The following is a 23472-nucleotide window of genomic DNA, read 5'->3' on the forward strand; positions in this document are numbered from 1 at the left end:
ATACCTTAGAGCCAAGCCTAGTCAAGGCCAGCCTGAGTAAGCCAATCCCCAGGTGCACGAGGAAGAATAAACAATGGTCGTTCTAACACAGTGAGTGAGTCGGGGTGGTTTAGCGCATATCACTATTGTGGCCCTAGCTGACATGAGCAGGACGTGACAATTAGCACCTCATGGTGTGTGCGATGCTCCTGCTCTCTGATGAAATGTAGCACCCCTTTTAGAACATTGTTTTCATAACCAAAAGGACAACGTGTTTACATACATACCAGTATTAAGGGAATTTCTTTGTTTTTTAAACTAAATTACAGGACAGCTGTTTCTTTTTTATTCCTTTCCATTATGGTTTATCACAGAATACTGAAGATAGTTCCCCATGCTAAATGATAGATAGGTCCTTGTTGTTTACCATAGATAGTGGTGTGTATACGTTAATACCAAACTCCTAATTTATCCCTCTCCCAGTTTCCCCTTTGATAACGGTACATTTGTTTTCTATGTTGGTGAGTCAGTTTCTGTTTTGTAAATATATTCAGTTGTATCATTTTTTAAATTCCACATATAAGTGAGATCATATGATATTTGTCTTTGTCTGACATTTCACTTAGTATGACAATCTCTAGGTCCATCCATATTGCTGCAATGGCATTATTTCTTTCTTTTTGATGACTAAGTAGTATTCCATAATATATATGTACCACATCTTCTTTACCCATTCATCAGGACAGCTGTTTCTAAAATGCCCTTAAATCCTAACCATCAAGTCTAAGCTCTTAACCTGAACCTAACTTTAACTTCTAACCTCTAACCCTAATCCAAATCTCTAACACTAACCCCAAATCCTAACTCTAATGTTTATCCAAATCCTCATCCTTTATTCAAATACAAAACTCTGCCCTCAACCCTCTCACCCCAAACCCTATCACATAACTCTAATCCATAATCCTAACCCCAACATGTAGCACTAACCCCTGGCCCAAACCCCAACCCCTTTCTCCGTGACACTCTGCTTACCTGCCACAACTCTACTCTGCTAGGGTGAGCGGCTTTTCTAGAGAAGGACTGCTATCTCCCAGAACCCTTTAGGCCAGGCGAGGCCAATCAGCTGGAAACTCTTTGGTTTATACTTCCTTTTAGGCCTGACCTTCCAATCACCTTTCCTGCCTCCTCCTGCTCCAGGAGACAGGATGACAAGCTTCAGGTATCTGGGAAATTAATTCAGGAGGAAAAACTCTTCCTTCATAATGTTTACTCAACTTACTTAGTTGAACTCCAACTCTGGAGCCAGTCTTCCCAGGCACTTTAATCCTGGTGTAACTCAAGCAAGCTTCTTTGCTTCTCTGTGCCCCAACTGCCTGTTCAATCATTTATTTGTTCGTGGGTGCTCAGTTGAGTCCGACTCTGTGCAACCCCATGGACTGTAGCCCGCCAGGTTCCTCTGTCCATGGAGTTCTCCAGGCAAGAATACTGGAGTGGGTTGTCATTTCCTATTCCAGGGGATCTTCCCGACCCAGGGATTCAACCCATGTCTCCTGCATTGGCAGGCGGATTCTTTACCACTATGCCAAATAAAATAGGTTTAAGAAGAGCACCTCTTTCATAAGATGACTAGAAGGATTGGGTTAATATATAAAAACACCTAGAACAGTACCTGGCACCATAGTAACCACCAAATAAGTGTTTGCTTTTGCTCACATTAGTATGAGTATTACCCCCTAAAAAAGTATACATTTTCCTCTTCAGACGCCCACTTACTTTTATAATGAGGGCAAAAAAACCCTAAACATGCTTATTTTAGAAATTTTACAAAGAACAGAAAAGTATAAAAAAGAAGAAAAATAGCCCATATCCAGCCAATTACTTATATTTTGAGGACAACGGATAATTTGACTTTGCTCAGTTTGCATTTTAGCAGATTTTCAATTGCGGCAGCCTGGCCCAGACAAGAAGAACTGGACTTGGATTCTATTTTGCTCTTGGCATGCAACTATAATTCCAGGCATAACATGGGGTCTCTGTATGTTTGTCTTTCCTGCTAGGTTGGAAGCTCCTGGAGCAGAGAAACAGTATCTCTTTACTTTCTGCATGTCCTGGAACGCCCAGCACAGAGCCAGACCAGGGAAGATGCCTCCTTGATGCCAGTATGCCTGGCTTCTCCCAGCTGGACCACACCACAATTCCGCTTCAAGTCTCTGCTCAGAAACACAAGATTCTAACACAACTATCTTTGAAATAAAATGTAAGGAGAAAAGAAATTCCCATTGTGACTTTAGTGGGGGGCGTTCTGCACTACCTTTTCTCAAAGATCTTAGGGCGCTTTCCTCTATTGGGTAATTTCAAATACTTTTTTCCTGCAGGGTATGTGGCTCATCAAAGTGGTGATTTTCCACTTGCAGGCATAAAAATGAAGAGAAGGCCGGCCAAAGTCATGCCCCAAAGACACATTACATGTGTTCTGAGATGACTTCTGTGAGACGCCTGCCAAAGACCACAAACCAATGGAGGGTTCTTTCACAACACAAAATAACTGTATTCTCATCAGCATCACTCACTGTCTGAAGGAAGCCTGCCAAGTGGCAGCAAATGTCACCCCAAGCAGTAAAATGAGAATCAGAAACATGAAGCTTAATGTACCATGAACATGGGTTCTGAAAAAAGGTTTTTGTTTTTTTTTTTTAAAGAAAAAGTTGGAAGAAGCAAGAGAAGATGGAACAGACATGTCAGTTTCAGGGATAAGCCTGCGTTCCGTCCATGTCCACTTCTGCCTTCTCCTTTCCCTTTCATCTTTGCAACTGGCCTGATATTCACAGCAGGAAAGCGGATCTGAGATTTGCCTTTCCCAGAAAGGCCTCGTGTGATGTTTCCGTGCAAACCGAATATTCTTACTGGAAGTGAAGTAGAGGACAGACACAATAGAAGGATGAATGTGCAAGTTTATAGTCCAAAAGAAGAACAGGCTCTTCCCCCAAATTATGAGCAGCTTCTAAATCGCACAGAACATCAGCAGAGGCAGAAAATGTACGTATGTGGATGAAAGAAATGCTGACGTCTTATATAAATCTATGCATCTGCCTCCAAAAGCGGACAATTAAGATGTAGAAGTAATCTAAGCCTGACTCTGTATACCAAAATCCAGAAAAGTGCCAGAGTTGTCTCGTCACTGGTGTTTTTCCTCCCCCATAATAGATTCTTTTCCATCTTCCATAAGCATTTTACCAGGCTATGTTTAGAATAGACGTCAGAGCTGGGAAACCAACTTGCAAACCAATACTTTCCCAATGGTGCCATCTGGTGGTACTTCTCTGTATTACAATATGGCTTTGACCTGCCTGGCGTGCTGCAGTGCATGGGGCAGCAGAGTTGGACAGAACTTAGCGACTGAACAGCAGAAGACACGGGGCCGGCAAAGGGCAAACCTGCAATTAGTCCTTTCACGATTTAAAGAGTTGAACCTTTGGGATTTGCCATGGATCGTGTGTGGAAATCATACACGAGGAAACGAAGTTTGGGGTCGTCCTGAACACTCAGCTGGCTTCATGAATTAGCGCACTCTGTCCATTTTTTTGTCCTTGTATTGAGCCATGAAAATGTTTCCAAAAGACCTCTGGGGAGGGATTTGTGAAAGTGCAACTTCTGGAGAAAGGGCTTAAAATCAGTGTATTTTAGAGAGAATCCCTTTACCTATGGGCTTCTGAACCTGGGGACCATGATCCTATTTTATGGAAAGTGAACTCCATGAAGCTTAACAAAAAGCAGTGTGTTGGCACTGATGGGCATTTTAACACAGAGGTATTTTCACAGATTCTCAAAGGATTCCACAGCTTAGAAAAAAGCTAAGAACAAACACTTATAATCCTAACCCAACCAAATTCTACCACAGTCAACAAATTCAGTTACTCAGTTTGAACTGTACTGTTATGGAGACATCATGGCTTTGAGGCAGTCAATGGTAATTACCTCGAAGCTTTTGTAAGTATTAATACTGAATTGGACCTTGTTTCCCCAGGATGTCAACCCATCAGGCTCAGCCCCACTCTCCACCCTATCACAGCACACTCTAGTTCTTCTCCAAGCCTAGATGGTCTTTCTGCAACCCTCCACCTTTCCAGACTTTCATCTGCTGGTTTTCAGATCCTCCCTTTCTCAGTTGCCTGTGTGCTAAATCGCTTCAGTTGTGTCTGACTCTTTGTAACCTCATGGACTGTAGCCCGCCAGGCTCCTCAGTCCATGGGATTCTCCAGGCAAGAATACTGGAATGGGTTGCCATGCCCTCCTCCACAGTATCTTCCTGACCCAGGGATCGAACCCAGGTCTCTTATGTCTACCTGCATTGGCAGGTGGGTTCTTCACCACTAGCGCCACCTTGTGAGAGGACGCTTCTTTGACAACTCGACGTACAATGCACTCTCTTCCATGACAACCCTTTCCACGTACAGACTGAGTTGAACTTGTTCTAAACATCCAGGGCCTCTTTTCTATTTGTTCACCGATCTCTTTTAACCAAGAGTCTTTCACCCCTTCCACTTTATAAAGAGCACTGGCCTTAATAAACAGTAAGAAAAAGGAGCAACAAACCGGAGACTGTGTGTTTCCTCTCTGCCATTGTTTGCCTCACTGCACTCGCCCCAAGCAGACTCATCCTTTCCTTATTCCTGTTTCAAATAGAACATAAAAGCTTTTTTATTGCTATCATTACTATTGTTCTCAGATCTGAGCTTATTCTGGTCTTTTGATTTCCATCTTGAGAAATTTATGACATGCTCTGTGTTTCTCCTTTAACGATGCCAGATTTCTGGCTTGGTACATCTCCCTTTAAAATCAAAGCTATCAAGAGAGCCCTCTGTGCAGCCTCGATGGTTTCCTTAGATCTGCCCTATTTTCTTTCCTCTCTAGCCCTTTTTGTGGTAATGTATCACGAACAGCATATTTTTTCATGAACAGTTTTTTTTTAGCAACCATTTCTTGCTCATCTCTATCTTTTAGATTCTCTGACCATGAGCTCATGCCCATATTTTCAGTAGATTTTTAAAAATCTTCTTTCCTAAACTCTGGAGACATGCCTGGGTACCCCCTTGGTTGGGTTGAACTGTCCTTGTCATTTCCTCCTATTTCCCATCACTCTCGCTGTCACCTCATGGATGATGATTAAGATGGATGTAGAGCTCTCCCCAGGCTTCCCTGGTGGCTCAGACGGTAAAGAATCTGCCTGCCAATGTAGGAGTGGGTCGGAGAGATCCCCTGGAGAAGGGAATGGCAACCCACTCCAGTATTCTTGCTTGGGAAATCCCGTGGACAGAGGAGCCTGGTGGGCTGCAGTCCACGGGGTTGCACAGAGTCGGACATGACTGAGTGATTAAACAGGGTTCTCCCTATGCCTTCATCAGCACCGAAAGGCAAGAAAGGTAAACAAGAGAGACAGTGGCACACGATCAAGGCCAGAGGTGAAACCAGGAAGCAATAGACAAGGCAGTTCAAGAAGGAATGCTACGCATGCTGGCTGCGTCTCCCAGCTTTCCTCTTGGGCTCAGCCTGATGCAATGGGCGAAGGGGTGGATTTTTAGAGAACCCACCATGTGGCTCCAAGATCCAGCCGTAGAGTGAACAGAAAATGTACAAGGCAAGGTTTTCCCTGGTAATCCAGGGGCTAGGATCTGCACTCCCAATGCAGGGGGCCTGGGTTCCATCCCTGCTCAGGGAGCTAGTTCCCGCACGCTGCAACTAAGACCCAGCGCAGCCAAAGAAATAAATAAAAATACATAAAAAAAGAAAATTTTGATATGAGGTAAGGGTGAGTGGAAGCTGTTGCCTCCTCCTTACCTTGGGGATGCTAGCTCCGGAGCACCAGCAGCGGAAGTCTCCTGGAACCTCCTGATCGGCAGGACATGGACCTCTTACCATCCCTAAGCCTGGGCTGTCCTGGAAACCCAGCCAGGCTGCGCAGAGCCACCCAAGGCCTCAGAGTCCACAGCTGAGGGATGCGGACCCCCAGACCAGCAAGCCCACCTAACGCCAACCCTAGAGGGGAGAGGGTGGGCAGGCAACTCCCTGAGAGACTGCCCTTGTCACCAGATGAACAATACCCAGCCGCCCTGGCCCACAGGGTAGGTGTCCTGCCTGCGAGGGCTCAGCACTCAAGTCCTCCAGACTGACAGCTTCTCACTGCCAGCCTCTGCACCCCGGCCAGGGGGCTTCCTTCAGCTGCAGAGAGTGCACCCCACAAACCCAGGGCAGCCAGGAGTTCCAGGGAGCAGCCCTCCACGAATGATGAAAGAGTGAAGTGAAAGTTTGCGACCCAATGGTCTATACAGTCCATGTAATTCTCCAGGCCAAAATATAGTGGGTAGCCTTTCCCTTCTCCAGGGGATCTTCCCAACCCAGGGATCGAACCCAGGTCTCCCGCATTGCGGGCGGATTCTTTACCAGCTGATCCACCAGGGAAGCCATGTGATAGAAGAGACATGATGGCAAAATGCCCCAGTTTCTCACCGCCAAGAGGGACCACTCAGAGATGTGTGCTACACAGCCTATCGGCTCTGCCCAGGGCTCACCTCCTCCCTGCCACCAAGAACTTGTCCTGACCGATTTCCCTTCTCTTGCCCCCACTTCCCCGTTGCCACTTCCTGGCTTTACCTCCCAAGTAAACTGCTGTGGGTGGAATCCTAGTCCCGTGGCGTTGGGGTGGGGACTCGTGCTAAGACACACCTGGATGTACTTCTGTAATTCACATCCCCCCTGCCCTTGGAGGACCGTGGTATTGAGCAGCCTATCCCAGACTAGCTACCCCACCGCCAGCCTCCCCTTGAAGGCGGCTAGGGCGCCGGTTTCCCCACTTTTCCAGGTAAGTTCGAGACTGTTAATAGCCTCGGTAGGGAGGCCAGAGGTCCCCAAGCGGCAGGACGCTGCCAAGTGGCAGACTTTTTTTTCTCTTCTAACCCTGTGTTGCCATGGCGACACCTGGTTCCACCTGAACTTAACTTTATCTCAAACCTTGAGCTAACCATTGCGGTTTTCTTATGGAAATGTTTCCTCTAAGCTATATTAATGAACTATGTATTTGTTTGGAAGTGGGACTGCCTTTCTTCAAGATTCAGGTCAATTGTTTTACGGCCCAGGATGACTCACCTTGGCCAATGCTATTTCAAAATGCATGTTGTGGGTGAGGGGCCTGGTGCCACTCTTTCAGTTTTGAGGTGTTTTCTTTCTCTAATGAGCAGCTTGCTCATAGGTATTTTTTGCTAAAAGCTAGCAAGGGGGCCCTCTTTCTGTCCCCTTCTGATGTCTATGTCAGAAGCTTTCTCATCTCTTTAATACTTTAATAAGACTTTATTACACAAAAAGCTCTGAGCAATCAAGCCTCATCTCTGGCCCCAGATCAAATTCCTCTCCTCTAGAGGCCAAGCTGGATTTAGAAAAGGCGGAGGAACCAGAGGTCAAATTGCCAACATCCGTTGGATCATCGAAAAGGCAAGAGTTCCAGAAAAACATAAAGCCTTTGAGTGTGTGGATCACAACAAACTGTGGAAAATTCTTCAAGAGATGGGAATATCACACCACCTGAACTGCCTCCCAAGAAATCTGTATGCAGGTCAAGAAGCAACAGTTAGAACTGGACATGGAACAACAGACCAGTTCCAAATAGGAAAAGGAGTACATCAAGGCTGTATACTGTCACCCTGCTTATTTAACTTATATGCAGAGTACATCAAGCGAAATGCTGGACTGGATGAAGCACAAGCTGGAATCAAGATTGCCAGGAGAAATATCAATAACCTCAGATATGCAGATGACACCACCCTTATGGCAGAAAGCGAAGAAGAACTAAAGAGCCTCTTGATGAAAGTGAGAGAGTGAAAAAGTTGGCTTAAAACTCAACATTCAGAAAACGAAGATCATGGCATCTGGTTCCATCACTTCATGGCAAATAGATGGGGAAACAGTGACAGACTTTATTTTGGGGGGCTCCAAAAATCACTGCAGATGGTGACTGCAGCCATGAAATTAAAAGATGCTTGCTCCTTGGAAGAAAAGTTATGACCAACCTAGACAGCATATCGACAAGCAGAGACGTTACTTTGCCAACAAAGGTCCATCTAGTCAAAGCTATGGTTTTTCCAGTAGTCATGTATGGATGTGAGAGTTGGACTATAAAGAAAGCTGAGTGCCGAAGAATTGATGCTTTTGAACTGTGGTATTGGAGAAGACTCTTGAGAGTCCCTTGGACTGCAAGAAGATACAACCAGTCCATCCTAAAGGAAATCAGTCCTGAATATTCATTGGAAGGACTGATGCTGAAGCTGAAACTCCAATATTTTGGCCACCTGATGTGAAGAACTGACTCATTTGAAAAGACCCTGATGCTGGGAAAGATTGAAGGCGAGAGGAGAAGGGGACGGCAGAGGATGAGATGGTTGGATGGCATCACTGACTCAATGGACGTGAATTTGAGTAAGCTCCGGGAGTTGGTGATGGACAGGGAGGCCTGGCATGCTGCAGTCCATGGGGTCACAAAGAGTCAGACACGACTGAGCGATTGAACTGGAGGCCACAAACTGGAGGCATTGCACGAGGCTCATAGCAGCAACCTTTCAGGTTCACAAGGGAGCTTCTGGGACATTGACTTACCGCTCCTGGGAACCCTGTCCGAAAGCTGCCTCCACCCAGCCCACACTCACCCTCCCTGCCCCCTCGCTGCCCCTGAGCTATGGTGCTCAGGACATGGCCCGAAGAACCCCACCCACACATCCCCATTACCTGGGGAGCATGTTGAAAACAAGCTTTCTTGGACACTACCAACTGAATCAGGATTCCTGCAGGCGAGGCCCGGGAATCTGCATTTTAAGCAATCCCTTAGGGCCCCTTTTACAGCCTGAACTTTGACATCAGCTGCTCCGAAGCATGAGCAGTCAGTAATCAGCATCATCAATTTACTCTAATCAGTTACCAGCCCAGCCTCATTCAGCAAAATCCACAGCACTCAGGTCAGGTGCATCAGCCCATTTACAGTTTCCGGGTGGCCCTCCCGGTGGTTTTGCATGTTTCTCCTGCCCTCTCAGCTTCCAGCACCGCTTTGCCCATAGTGCAAAGGGCAGAGTGCCTGGGGCTGTAGCCTTCCTCGGGGAGAACTCAGCCAATGACTGCCAGGCGTGGGCATCTGAAAGCCCAGCTGCCTAGCTTGGATCTGGGACAAACTCTTGGGGTGCAAGAGCTCCCCTGCGGATCTGGCTTCGGCTGGGTCTTCGCTCAAGTTCAACCTTCGCTTGCCCTCCTCCCCTTCCCTGTCCTGCTCTGCCCTGCCCTTCCTCCTGGAGAAACCTGAATCCTCATTTCAGGCTTTACTCCTGGAGGCATGTACCTCCCAACCTGTTTTACCTATTTTTTCCTGACTTATGCTGTGAGTGAACTTGAAAATAACTCATTACACCACAAATAACAACTCTGCTCAGTATCAAATTGTTCACCAGCAATGTCAGTTACACAGACAGAAGGAGCCTGAGTGGATGGAGGTCAGGAAAGCCAGCGCCCCTTTCCCTACTCAATCATTTCCTCTCCCTCTCAGTCGTCTTGAGATTTCACAAGCCCTTTCTGTGCTCCAGGTATTGCGCTAAGCACTTCACGTCTGGTATGCCATTTAATCCTCAGAGAAACCTTTTGCTAGTGGTACTTTTGTCACTGCCTTTTTCTTTTTTAGTTTTCAAATATTTGTTTCTTTTTGCCTGCACTGGGTCTTCACTGCTGCATGGGCTTTTCTCTAGGTGTGGCGAGCAGGAGCTCCTCTCTAGATGCGGTACGCAGCTTCTCATTGCGATGACTTCTCTCGTTGCAGAGTACGGGCTCAAGAGCACATGGGCTTCAGTAGTGGTGGCACACAGGCTTAGCTGCCCTGTGGCATGTGGGATCTTCCTGGCCCAAGGATCAAACCCACGGGAGTCGTGAGCTTTGTCTGCATCCATCTCCAGGGCTACAGAGGGATCCAGAAATTTTTCACATTTTCAATGCATTTTTTTATAACTAACACAGCTGACATTCTTCCACTGTTCAGATTCTTCTATTCTTTAGGCAGCGATTTTGTCAACTCCTTTCTTAAAATCATTCAACTCCTGAACACATGAGTAGTCAGTTCTTGCCAATATGCCAGCCAGCTCCATCTGCACCTCAAATAACTTGCTTACACTGTTCAGGCCTACTGAAGTGACCGCACATTACTGAGGAGTTAGTACAAAAGTCCTCCTCACGCTGTTTTCCAAGCTATTATCTGGAGATCCTGAAGACCTCTAGATTTTACACACACACACACACCCCAGAGCCTCTAGATTACACACACACACAGGTGCAAACTGGCCTATTAAAAGGGATTTGTCCAGGGCCCCAGGAAGCAGAGAGTGGTTCCCAAGGACACCCACAGCTCTCTAGGAGACTCACAACCCAGAAGCTCTCAGACTTAGCTTTCCTTTTCTACCTTGTTATTTCTTCGTTTTATCCCTAGTTCTAAAGGCTGTGCTGTGCTCAGTCGTGCCCGACTCTTTTGTGACCCCCATAGAGGAGCCCACCAGGCTCCTCTGTCCATGGGATTCTCCAGGCAAGAATACTGGAGTGGGTTGCCATTTCCTACACCTTCAGTAAATGTTTGTCAAATATTATAAGCTTGTCTTTGAAAAATTAAGAGGGGCTTGCATCCATTGCTGGGAACAAAGTGACTAAGCCGCAGACACAAACTGACTAAGGAGACAACCCTGACTGGGGTGGTCTGAGGGAGTATAGAAGCCTTCAGCTGGCTCTTCACAGAAATATGTAGAAGAGGGAGTCCGGGAGGACTAGATCTATGATGGTACAGAGGATGAGCAGTGGACAAAGCAGGTCCCCGCAGGAAGAGATAGCAGGCTGAAAAAGTGAAACAGGGGAGAGTTTAATAGAGACTTATCTACAAGGCAGAGAAGGCAATGGCACCCCACTCCAGTACTCTTGCCTGGAAAAATCCCATGGGCGGAGGAGCCCAGTAGGCTGCAGTCCATGGGGTCTCGAAGAGTCGGACATGACTGAGCGACTTCACTTTCACTTTTCACTTTCCACTTGCATGCATTGGAGAAGGAAATGGCAACCCGCTCCAGTGTTCTTGCCTGGAGAATCCCAGGGATGGCGGAGCCTAGTGGGCTGCCGTTTATGGGGTCGCACAGAGTCGGCCACAACTGAAGCGCTTTAGCAGCAGCAACAGCATGTACAGGGCAAGGTTAAAGGCAATTGACAAGGAATGGTGAAACACACCAGGGCAAGTGGAGGAAATGGCCTCACACCTGGGTCTGAAGGGGCAAGAGGAGGGGGCAGTTCCCCAACCTGGTGGCAGCCATAGCTCAGAGTGAGGGCTGCCTGGAGGAGGCATGGACTTCAGTAGAGGAAAACAGCTGCCATCCGGCCCCAGCCAGGCATACACGAGCTGGAGGAGTCAATACCCCGACCTTCTTCCTGCCTCCAATCTCCTGTCAGTGTCCCCAGTGACTGGACCTAATCAGAAGGAGCCACCCTTCAGATGGCATGTGGAGGGGCAAATGGAGAATATCCAGCTCAGGAGCTCAAGCTGTTTTCCAAGCTATTATCTGGAGATCCTGAAGACCTCTAGATTTTACACATACACACACACCCCAGAGCCTCTAGATTACACACACACACACACACACACACACACACACACACACACACACCCCGGGGCGACTGTCTGTAGCTTCTCTGTCCAGCCCCCAGCCTGCTTTCTCCCAGTAACAGAAGACCGCTGTCCTTCCACTTGTGTGGTTCTCCATCCCCACCCCAAGACAAGGGTGGCATGTCTTCAAAGCCTCACCTGTCATGATACCCCATATCCCCAGCCACTGGAGGTGGGAGTGCGAGCCAAGTAGAGCTCAATGGGATTCTTCCCTGGAGCTTTCTGTCTTTCCTGTCTTTTCTTGCTTCCTTCCGATCATCTGGTTGTCCACCCACCGATGGATAGTAGAAGACAGGCGCTCTTGTCTCTGCGGTCAACTAACCAGGGTGACATGAGTTTGCCTTCTCCCCCCACTACATGGAAGAACATTTAGACGACAAAGAGACCAATATAAAGAGAAGCACAGAGTTGAGGGGAGAGAGGAGGTGGCAGGCAGCCCTTACGATGTCATTTGACATCTTAGAGTCCCTGGCTCTACCTCTGGAGGTGCTAGTTTCCTGAGCCAATAAATCCCTCTTTTTGCTTTAACTGGCTTGAACTGGATTTCTATCACTTGCACTAGAAATGGTGTCACACGCAAGTCCAAACAGAAAACGCATACACACACACACACCAACTTACTCTGACCCTACCCATACCCCACGCTCTTCCACTCTGCACCCTCATAAACAGCGTTCACAGACATCTGTAGTCTCATCAACCCCCACAGAAATGCTAAATTAGGGTGGAATATAGGAGGAAGCAACTTTTGGTTTAAAAAAATGCATTTAGATCAGTATACTATTAAAGATTGCATTATAATTTCCATTTTAATGTATTCTTTAGTAATATTCATAACATATAAGGACGAAGTTTGACTTTTTCCCATTCAACAAATGATGCATGCTGCTTAATTTATTTTAAATTAAGTATGCAAGAAAGAGCATGGTTTATCTACAAATTCAGAATGATATAATAATACTGTTTGGGGACTAAATGTGTATTAATATGTAGATGGAAATTTAACTATGTGTTACAATCCTCCAAACTGCTTCCATGACCTGATATTTGGAAGTCTTGAATTTTGCACTTAAAAAAAAATCAATTACTTTATTATTATAATTTTCATGTTTTGTTTCTAAAAGAGGAGACATGAGCACTTTCTGGCTGGTATTTGCAAGTATTTCTCCAGAAATAACACACTGTGGGTTTGGGTAATTTTATTACCCATAAAGTAAAAGCCAAATTGGATGAAAATTTCTCCTTTTAACTTCTGTTCTGAAGAACTAGAGATATCCTGATGTACTAAGAAACGATATGAATATAGCTTACAGGTCTGAGGGCAAAATTCAGAATGATTGTGCTTATGTCCCTCAGTGCTCATTCATTTTATTTTTTTAAAACTTTTTAAACGTTTGCAAGCATACAGTTCAGTAGCTCATTCTGTTCACTACATCAGGATTCTCAATGTCTCCTCTCTTTAACCAATAACCTGTTGTGTTAAACACTAGAATAAAAATAATTGAGGGACTTCCCTGGTGGTCCAGTGGTTAAGAATCTGCCTTGCGATGCAGGAAAGGAGGTTTGATCCCTGGTCCAGGAATTATAATCCCACGTGCTGCGGAACAAATAAGCCCCTGCGCTGCAAAGACTGCATGCCATAACAAAGATCCTGACTGTCTCAACTAAGACTCCAGATAGCCAAACATTCAACAAAATGAATGAATTGCCACATTCAAATAAATGAATGAATGAATAAAAATTATTAAAATTAATAATAACTGAAAGCTGTAAAATGGTGAAAACCAGCACTGCGGCAGGTGAAGTTAGTCAGCTGAGTGATAAAACAACCACGTTGCTGAGGCTGGAATAGGCCCAGCTGACCTCTACTCACTGCCCCAGACACCCAGTGAACAGCTGGTGACCTTTACAACTGAAATTAGAACAGACTCCACAAGCCTTTTTGAAAATCGTGAACCTCAAAACACTTCACACATCCCTGGAATTTCCCAATACCAAAACTGAAGTCGGAAATCTTGGATGTGCATTCTGGTTCCACGTCTCACTGGCTCTGTGACCCTGAGTGAATGGTTTCCTTGTTTCTTTTTCAGAAGCTCAGTCTGTGTATATATAAATGAAGATTCAAAACATCTAGCCAGGGAGCTTGGTCAGACCACGATGTGGGTCCACCACAGACAGATGCAAAGACATTGCTTTCACTTCAGTTTACTATCAAACCAGCTGATAGAGGAAAGCTGCACAAAGGATAAACGTGGTAATGATCCCAATGAGTGAACAGATGTAGTTTGTCAAAGCAGCCCTTGTAGGGTGGGGAGGGAGGGGACCCGTGTATACCTATGATCATTTCATGTTGATGTATGGCAAAAACCATCATAATATTGCAATTATCCATAAAGGAATGAATGAATGAATGAATGAATGGCAGCCCTAGTAGATTAAGCAGTCCACAGGGTCAGAGGCAATTCCTTCTGGCACCGGTTTCCCTTTCATCTTCTCATTTCTCTCATGGGCCTGCTTACCATGTTACTATAAGAATAAAATCCTCTGTGGACTTGGAAATGCTGTTTTCTACAAAGCCCTATACAAACATAAAGGATTTCTTTCTCTCAGGAACAGCTAGGCAGAGAATTTAACAACAGATTCTGATCCTGAATCACCAGCCTGCTGATAGGTAGGATGTGGGGCTATCCCTTTCCTGTGCTCTCTAGGGGATCCCCTGCATTTTCATATGTGAAGGAGGAAGAGATGGCATGTCAAGAGCCTGTGAGCCGAGACTATCTGCCTGGGGACCTGGCTCCAGAACACCTTCCTGTTTTGCTCTAAGCATCACTGTCCAAAGAAACTTCCTGTGATGATGGAAGTCTTCTCTAATCCACACTGATCTGCACTGTCCAGTATAGTAGCCACTAGCCACACATAGCATTTGATGAAATGGCTAGGGCAATGGGGAATTGCATTTTACATTCTATTTAATTTCAATTTTAATAGCCACATGTGGGACATAGCTAGACTGAAAAATATTCATTGTTTACATGAAATCCCAAATTTAATTGGGTGTCCTGTGTTTTTATTTGCTAAATCTAGAACTGGAGTTACATATTCCCAGTAACACTGACCTTCAGTTCGGTTCAGTTCAGTTCAGTTCAGTCGCTCAGTCGTGTCCGACTCTTTGTGACCCCATGAATCGCAGCACGCCAGGCCTCCCTGTCCATCACCAACTCCCGGAGTTCACTCAGACTCACATCCATTGAGTCCGTGATGCCATCCAGCCATCTCATCCTCTGTCGTCCCCTTCTCCTCCTGCCCCCAATCCCTCCCAGCATCAGAGTCTTTTCCAATGAGTCAACTCTTCACATGAGGTGGCCAAAGTACTGGAGTTTCAGCTTTAGCATCATTCCTTCCAAAGAAATCCCAGGGCTGATCTCCTTCAGAATGGACTGGTTGGATCTCTTTGCAGTCCAAGGAACTCTCAAGAGTCTTCTCCAACACCACAGTTCAAATGCATCAATTCTTTGGCACTCAGCTTTCTTCACAGTCCAACTCTCACATCCATACATGACCACAGGAAAAACCATAGCCTTGACTAGACAGACCTTAGTAATCCTCCCATAAATTTGATGGAAAGATTTTCTACCCACGACCAGAAGAAGCCAATTTGACCTCATCTTGGCCAGAAAGGGCCCCTGGCTGTTGTTCATTTTTGAAGACAATGTTCAGGGGAATAATCCCTAGGAGAATCTAAAAAAGACTAAAAAGAGAACTTTGTACTATCATTCATAGAGTCTTGCTAATTTCTCTGCAACTGAACCCATCTTTCATAGACAGGCTGTGATGGGGGAGGCAGTACAGAGAGCCTAATTTAGTTGAGGATAATTCTGGGTTTGAGACATGGTCCTGAGTACTAAGACTGGAGCAAGGAGAAATGGTACTTGTGGGTCATGTCACTGATTATAAAGCAAACCTTCCTTCCTTGTCTCATCCCTTTATTACATCAGTTACATCACACTCAAGTCATTGCGATCACTGGGAAAAATAAGACCCAGATTTTTTTTCTTATTACTACATTTCTGCTTTGCTTCTAAAACAAAAAAGTATGGCAACTAGAATATTGCCAGTTTTCAGAGACACTTGACATTATTTTTCCCAACAGTCCTATAATTTCAAGATGTGATCAGATCGAGGTGGCTTTATATGTCCATTCACTGTAGGCTTCACTCTCGGCCAATAACTATCTCCTCTTTGGCATTGAAAGAAACCAGTTTTTGAGGCCTCCAAGCTCATCCTTGATATAATAAAATATTATTTTAGTTACTTATTAGGTGATAATATCATTCTTAACTAGAGAAAGGGATTTTGAAACTGGCACTCCTTCCCCAGCAATAGCAAAGAAAGCACTCATGGTCTTTTTAAGAAGTGAATGGCATTTCAAAAGAGAGCCTGATTCTTATAAAACCAAGGCCTTCCTGTTTCCAATAATGTCCAGGTCAGAGAGTAATGAGTTCTTCTCTTTCAAAGGATTTTAATGGAACAAACATAGCCAGCAGGTTTAAAAATGAATCTTAATAGCATTGTGTCCAGATCATCACCTTTGGTATTTTCCTGTTTTTCTCTGTTGCTTAAAATCTTCCCATGGATATATATTTAGCTTTGGAGATCTGGCATCTTGGGAACCAATGGGTCTCTAGCAAGAGATTATTAGCTGATGCAACAGTCTGCCTCCTCCCTCTCCCACAGGGTCCTTCTTGGTCTTTTCTATCTATTTCACTAAGAGAAGTTACTGGGTCCGGGAGACAATTGGCGTTCTGCCAGAGAACCTGCCTTTCTGAAGGGGCTCCTCTAAGAATAGCTCCGGTTTAAATTGGGAAATAGGACCCTCACTCTGGAGGGCGGCCGTGTGATTGGCACACAGATTGTGGTCCTCAACGTGTGGGTGGTCCCTGGCCCAGCAGCATCAGAGAACAGAGAGAGTTTAGAAATCCGAATTCTCAGGGCTCACTCTGCAGACCTATCTGGATGACCTGGGTTACCTAAGTATTCTACGCCCCCCTTTTTTTTAAACCTTTCATGTTTCTCTTTCTTTCTTTAGAAGCAGAGAACCCTTCTCACTGGCATATTCAGACCTTTCCCTGTAGAAGAGAGTGTGCTTAGTGCTTAGTCGCTCAGTTGTGTCTGACTCTTTGCGACCCCATGGACTGTGCCCACCAGGCTCCTCTGTGCATGGGATTCTCCAGGCAAGAATACTGGAGTGGGTTGCCATGCCTTCCTCCAGGGGATCTTCCCGACCCAAGATTGAACCCTTGTTTCTTATGTCTCCTGCACTGGCAGGCGGGTTCTTTACCACTGTGTCACCTGGGAAGCCCAACAGAAGAGAGCAGTAGTTCCCTTCGAGACGCATCCTCAGGCCCCATCCCCATCCCCTGGGGTTTCTGGTGCACACCAAAGTTGGAGAAACGGTAAGAATGTTACCAGCTGATAAGCCTATTCTGAATTTGTTCTGAGATGCCACACAGCTACCATGGGCCTGCCCCAAAGCCCTGCAAGGAGTTTATAAGCCCATGGACTTTAATCCTCTGTCAGCCTACCTTAGTCTCAAAAAAAAAAAAAGTATTTAAAATGATAAACGCCACTTACAGTATTATTGTGTAGATATAAATTCATGTTTCTCAAGAGGACTCATTTGAGGGAGAGGTCACAGCAGGCAGTGTGTGGTCTGTGGTTGGGGGAAGGCCAGCAAGGAGAACCATGGGCTTTCAAATGCCTCCTTCCCCCTTGATGGTGGTAGATGAGTGAGTGGTTTCTATTTTTTTAACTGTAATTTTATTTAATTAATCAATTTTTTATTTTTTGGCCATGCCATGTGGCATGTGGGATCTTAGTTCCCCAACTAGGGATTGAACTCATCCCCCTGCAATGGAAGCTCAGAGTCTTAACCACCGGACCTCCAGGGAAGTCCCAAGTGAATGTTTGTTAAATCAAGTTAGTAGAACAATTTACCAAAATTTGAATCTACTAGACTGTAAAAGCCCATTTTTACAGTCCACCCATTGTAGCCTACCTTTGGGGAGAAATTTAAACTCTCCATCTTTAAGATTGCTGTGAGAAATTTCAATAACCTCAGATACACAGATGACACCACCGTTATGGCAGAAAGCAAAGAGGAACTAAAGAGCCTCTTGATGAGGGTGAAAGAGGAGAGTGAAAAACCTGTCTTAAAACTCAACATTCAAAAAACTAAGATCATGGTATCTGGCCATTTACTTCATGGCAAATAGATGGGGAAACAATGGGAACAGTGACAGACTTTATTTTCTTGGGCTCCAAAATCATTGTGGACAGTGACTGCAGCCATGAAATTAAAAGATGCTTGCTCCTTGGAAGAAAAGCTTTGACAAACTTAGACGTGTTAAAAAGCAGAGACATTACTTTGCCAACAAAGTTTCATCTAGTGAAAGCTATGGTTTTTCCAATAGTCATGTACGGTTGTGAGAGTTGGACCATAAAGAAGGCTGAGTGCTAAAGAATTGATTCTTTTGAACTGTGGTGCTGGAGAAGACTCTTGAGAGTCCCTTGGACTGCAAGGAGATCAAACCAATCAATCCTAAAGGAAATTATCCTAAATATTCATTGGATGGACTGATGCTGAAACTCTAATACTTTGGCCACCTGAAGCGAAGAGCCAACTCATTAGAAAAGACCCTGATGCTTGGAAAGATTGAGGGTAGGAAAAGGGTATGACAGAGGATAAGATGGTTGGATGGCATCACTGTCTCAACAGACATGAAGTTTGAACAAGGTCTGAGAGATGGTGAAGGACAGGAAAGTCCGGCGTGCTGCAGTCCATGGGGTCGCAAAGAATTGGACACGACTGAGTGACTGACAACAATCTTTAACTTAAAAGCTTAATGCTAATTGCACTTCTAAATCGATTTATACTATGGATGCAGATCTAGGGGTATATTTCAAGGATGATGGGTATGAAACTCAAGTTTAATTTGCAGGCTCTGCTCTCCAGCTCCTCCTTCACATTCCTGCCACAGAAAGCATGCTAAACCACAGCTTCAATCAGAGCATTTTCCCCCAGGACTGGCTCCCCAGTATTTACTGAATTAACTTCATGTTTCTCACCTGACATTCACGACTTACACTGTACCTATTAGGTTGAACCTTAGGAAATTGCCATTTCAATGGGGCAAAATGGCCAAATGTTAGCAGTTTTATATGGTTCAACCCTAATATTATCTACCTCATATTTAATTGGCTAAACTTCTCTACAGTCTTTTATAAAGCCATATTATAAAGATTTAAGCTTCTTGGAATTTTAATTCTTAATCTTAAAACTGCCAGCCCCAACTGTTGGTGAAAAAAATCTCAGAAAGAGAGAATGTACCCTCTTCCCCTAAAGGTACAGAGACACTGTTGTGTGGCGTGAAGCCAGTTCCATGTCATAATGTTAGAACTAGGGAACATTCATTCACTCAAGGATCTGTCTCTCTCTCCTGGCCAATGTGGAGGTTTGAGTGAAAGGCCACGGTTTGGTTTTGTTTTCTGTTACTATTTAATATAAAAACCATCCTTGGAAGTGTTATCTATGAAGAAACACATCTCTTAAGATACCTGAATGTCAGAATTTGTTGTTGCTGCTGCTGCTGCTAAGTCACTTCAGTCGTGTCCGACTCTGTGCGACCCCATAGACGGCAGCCCCCCAGGCTCCCCCGTCCCTGGGATTCTCCAGGCAAGAACACTGGAGTGGGCTGCCATTTCCTTCTCCAATGCATGAAAGTGAAAAGTGAAAGGGAAGTCGCTCAGTCGTGTCGGACGCTACTTCAAATACAACTAAGGAGACAGCAACAAAAACTCAATCTAATTGTAAAGTACATTAATATCACAGATCATCACATCTTGCCAAATGGAACCTGTAACACCTAACGGTCTGCAACTAGGATTGGTCATGTCACTTAATGTGCTGCTCTGGTAATAATATTACTTAAATTGTCAGTTCTGTAAAGGAACAAATATATCTAACAGATTTCTCTGTTACATGGAAGAAGAGTTTTGGAATTTCTTTCTCTCCCTTTAAGTGTTGTAAGTCCTGTTGTGACTCTGCTGGATCCCTTACTCAAAGGGATCTTTGTTTCATTTAAATAATCAAGAGGATCCATGATATGGAGCCAACCGGTCATTTTGGCCTTATCCCTCCCTTTCGCTCTGCTTATACACCACGCAAAGAGTCGGACACGACTGAGCAACTGAACTGAACTGATAGACACAGCTCCTCATCTGTGCACATCATCTTCCACCGTTCCTCTGCTGGTGCTGTTCCTCAGCTTAGAACACCCTCCTCCCACACCCATCTCAGCCTATCAAAATCCAAGCCAAGATCCATCCAAAGATCGCCTCCTTTGCGATGAACGTGCAAGTGTTAGTAGCTCAGTCGTGTCCAACACTTTGCGACCCTACTAAGGACTGTAGCCTACCAGGCTCTTCTGTCCAGGGGGTTCTCCAGGCAAGAATACTGGAGTGGTTTGCCATTTTTCTCCAGGGGATCTTCCCAACTCAGAGATCAAACCCGCGTCACCTGCATTGCAGGCGAATTCTTTACTTTTACCATCTGAGCCACCAAGGTGTCACCCAATTCCACCCGGTAAGATTTATCTTTTACAGTATTTGCCACGGTGTCCTTGATTTATAGTCGTTTGTGTGTTTCCCTTCTCTCTCTCAGTAGACCTTATTTTTTACAATTTTATTGAGATATAATTGACACATAACACTGCGTCAGTTTTAGGTGTACAATATAATGTTTATACACACACACAGTTATCGGAGTGATTACCACAATAAGTTTAAGTAATGTCTACCACCTCTCATACTTACTTTTTTTCTCTGAGTAGGCTTTAATCCTACTGAAGACAGATAATTCACCTTACTTCTACTCCAAGTACTGACCAAATGGCCTTGCATGTAAGCATACTTTCAATAATCAAGAAACAACATTGAGAAAGTCTCCCACAACCAACATAAAGGGACATCTTGACCCCTAAAACCAAACCAAACCAGTCTTCTTCCCTCACTGCAGGAAGTCAACTCCCTCACATACCTGGAAGATTCTAGAACCTGGCTCACTGTCACTCTCCAACACTACATAAGACTTCTCGGTGATTTCAGTATCCACACAGATGGTCCTTCCAATAGCTTGGCCCCTGGTATCCTTGACCTTCTCTCCCAGTGACTGTGTTCACCATCTCCCACAGGCAGTCTCTCCCGGGGTTTTACTTGAGACCTCGTTACCAATAACCACAGGGCCTCCACAATCTCAACCTCAAATGCTTCACGCTCCAAACAATGCCAAAAAAAAATAATTTCAAAATAACTCTGCTTTCTCAAAGAGTATGAAGAAGATGCATCGCTCCAAATAACACTTCCTAAAATCATCCCCTTCTGTCTCCAACTCTTACTTCCAGTAGAAGTTACCATAGTTCTGTACAGGAGCAGCTTAGAGCCCAAGAGGAATCTTGCTGGGTGGGGGACGGGCATGAAGGGATTTGTTTCAAAGCTGTGCTTGCAGAACACTTCACACAATGCTGAGAGAAAACATCCATAGCGATTATAGGGGGAGAGGGCTGCAGCGTCCCAAGCAGCGCGCCCCCCCTCCTCCCCAAGGACTTCTTATTCACGTCTTACAAAAAACTTTAGAAAACTCACCCAAAACAGTCCTTTGAAAAAAGTTTCACCAGCCATAGGCTTCTGCCCTTTTCCACTGGAAACCGGGAAGGCAGAACCAGAGCTTTTTTAAGATGATTGCTTTACAATACTGCTTTGATTTCTACCATACATCAACATGAATCGGCCATAGGTGTACGTATGTCCCCTACCTCTTTAACCTCCCTCCCACCTCCCACCCTTGCCCACACCTCTAGGTTGTTACAAAGCCCTGGTTTGAGTTCCCCGAGTTATCCAGCAAATTTCCATAGAGTCAGAGCTTTTAAACAGAGGAGAATGGGAGAAGGCAAGGACGCTTGCTCTGTGTGTCTGTGTTTGCAATGGGGCTTTTCCTGTTGTCCGAGTTGCTAACTCAAAACAGGAAACAAAAAACATCAGGTACTCCAGCAATCTGAAAGAAGAGAGCTCCTGGCTGCTTTCTCTTGGGGCTGAGTGGGAAGGGTAGCGGGCAGGAGGAGGGGGGTATCCCTGGCTCCCCCAAGTCGAGACGTCTAAGGGAGAAATCCACGAGAGTTGCTCGAGGAAAGAGGCAAGTCTGCAGGAGGGTAAAGTGGGTATCCAGTTTCCGGCACAGTCCCGCCGCCTGCCCTGCAGCCTGGGGAGCAGTTGAAGAGGGAATTCTTGTTTAACTAATCCTCTGGGCGTTGCACCGACTCATTGGAAAAGGCCCTCATGCTGGGAAAGATTGAAGGCAGGAGGAGAAGGGGACGACAGGGGATGAGATGGTTGGATGGCATCACCGATGCGATGGACATAAGTTTGAGTATGCTCCGTGAGTTGGTGATGGACAGGGAAGCCTGGCATGCTGCAGTCCATGGGGTCGCAAAGAGTCCGACAAGACTGAGCGACTGAACTGAACTGAACTGGGCGCTGCGTGCTGTGTGTGAACCTGGAGTCTGGTGCCCCCTTGTGGTCGAGAGAGATCTGAACGCGAGAGAGCCAAACATACCGAGGGGTTGGGTTCCTAGAAAGAAAATGAGAACGTCACGCTCGCCTTGATCCGTGACCCCACAGCCTTCAAAGTTCAAAAAAAGCATCTCAGCAATTCCCAAAGCTCCATGTGGAAGAGCACAGCGCTCACTTAGAGGGCTGTCGACGAGATGGGGGTCAGAACCGGGAGAAGCGGGTGGGAGTCAGCAGGCACAGCTGCTCTTCTCTCAGGGAGCCCCAAGGGGTGGAGGAGCCCAGGGGAAAATTAGAACCCACCCCCCGCCCCGCGTGCAGAGACGCACTCCCCCTCCACCTCAGCAGATCTGAGCGTCAGCCCTGGAAAAGGACCATATCCACAGAAGAGCTCTTTATCCCTTCTCTTCTCTTTGCCCCTCCAGGCCCGAGGATGCCATATTGACTTTATCATTGGGACTGATCAACTTTACCAACCGAGGTCACTCAGAAAGTTGTCAGATTTGCCCAAGGTGTCATTAAAGAATGGGGAAAAGGGCTAGGTGCTGTACTGAAAGTAGTGATTGGAAAAAATAGTTTCACGTGTACAGTCCATCACTGAATCCAGACCTGTCAACACATAGTTACATGTACCCAGGCAAAGGACTTTAGAAGAAGACAGAAAATACCATGGCAGCACTTAACAGCTTATTGTCTCAGGCAAGTCCTATGCGAGCCTCAGTTTCTTCATTTGTAATGAAGATGAATGAATGAATGAATGTTAGTCACTTAGTCGTGTCTGACTCTTTGCGACCCCATGGACTGTAGCCCACCAGGGCCCTCTGTCCATGCGATTCTCCAGGCAAGAATACTGGAGTGCATAGCCATCCCCCATTCCCTTCTCCAGGGGATCTTCCTGACGCAGGGATCGAACCCGGGTCTCTTGCTTTGCAGGTAGATTCTTTACCATCTGAGTCACCAGGGAAGCCCTTGTAAGAAGATAGTGAAGTCGCTCAGTCATGCCCGACTCTTTGCGACCCCATGGACTGCAGCCCACCAGGCTCCTCTGTCCATGAGATTTTCCAGGCAAGGATACTGGAGTGGGTTGCCACTTCCTTCTCCAGGGGATCTTCCCAACCCAGGGATCGAACCCGGGTCTCCTGCACTGCAGGCAGATTCTTTAC

The sequence above is a fragment of the Budorcas taxicolor genome, chromosome X (genome assembly GCF_023091745.1).
Source record: "Budorcas taxicolor isolate Tak-1 chromosome X, Takin1.1, whole genome shotgun sequence".
NCBI lineage: Eukaryota > Metazoa > Chordata > Mammalia > Artiodactyla > Bovidae > Budorcas > Budorcas taxicolor.